Source organism: Sinocyclocheilus anshuiensis, unplaced genomic scaffold (assembly GCF_001515605.1).
Source record: "Sinocyclocheilus anshuiensis isolate Anshui unplaced genomic scaffold, SAMN03320099.WGS_v1.1 scaffold179, whole genome shotgun sequence".
In the NCBI taxonomy this organism is placed as follows: domain Eukaryota; kingdom Metazoa; phylum Chordata; class Actinopteri; order Cypriniformes; family Cyprinidae; genus Sinocyclocheilus; species Sinocyclocheilus anshuiensis.
Window position 1 is genome coordinate 1436657 of NW_015549577.1, and position 724 is coordinate 1437380.

Sequence of the window (724 nt, forward strand, 5' to 3'; positions counted from 1 at the left end):
CATCTCAAACACATTAAACAGCGCTAGTAGCCTAGTGTCTCTGTCAGCGGCACATGCAGCCTTTCTGTCAGAGCATATGACGGGCCGAGCCGCTTAAACTAATATGCGAAAAGAAACTATAAACTATGTCTTACCAGTTTTTAAAGGCCTTAATATGAAGCTTGTCACATGTTTAAAACAAATTGGATTATGCACTTTCTTCGCAGCAGCTCAGTCTGTGTCCTCCGCTATATTTTCAGATGCGCTCATATCAAACTACTGTATATCCATATAAACGGTATTGCCTCATATCGAATCGCTTATCAAGAAAATATCGATATATCGTACAAACTCGATATACCGCCCAGCCCTAACTCAAACTCACTTTTATGAGATGAAGGGGGAGAAAAAAGAAAATCGGCCACAAAAATCGCCATCATATATCGGCCATTGGCTGCCCTGATTTCTAAATATCAGCATCGGCCAGAGAAAAACCCATATTAGTCAACGTCTATTGCGGATACTTGAACTGTTTTGCCATTCTTGCAATTGTTATTAACGTACAGTATTTTGAATGCAAAGGGCACTTTATTTATTTATTTAAATTAGTGTTTATTTGCTATGCATGTTATGTATGTTTATTAAAAACACGTTTTTTAATAACCGATTGTTTCGGTCCGGACCTTTGACACTGATAAAAATTCAGATTTGGACCTTTGAATGTAGACTTTGAGAACCCCTGGTC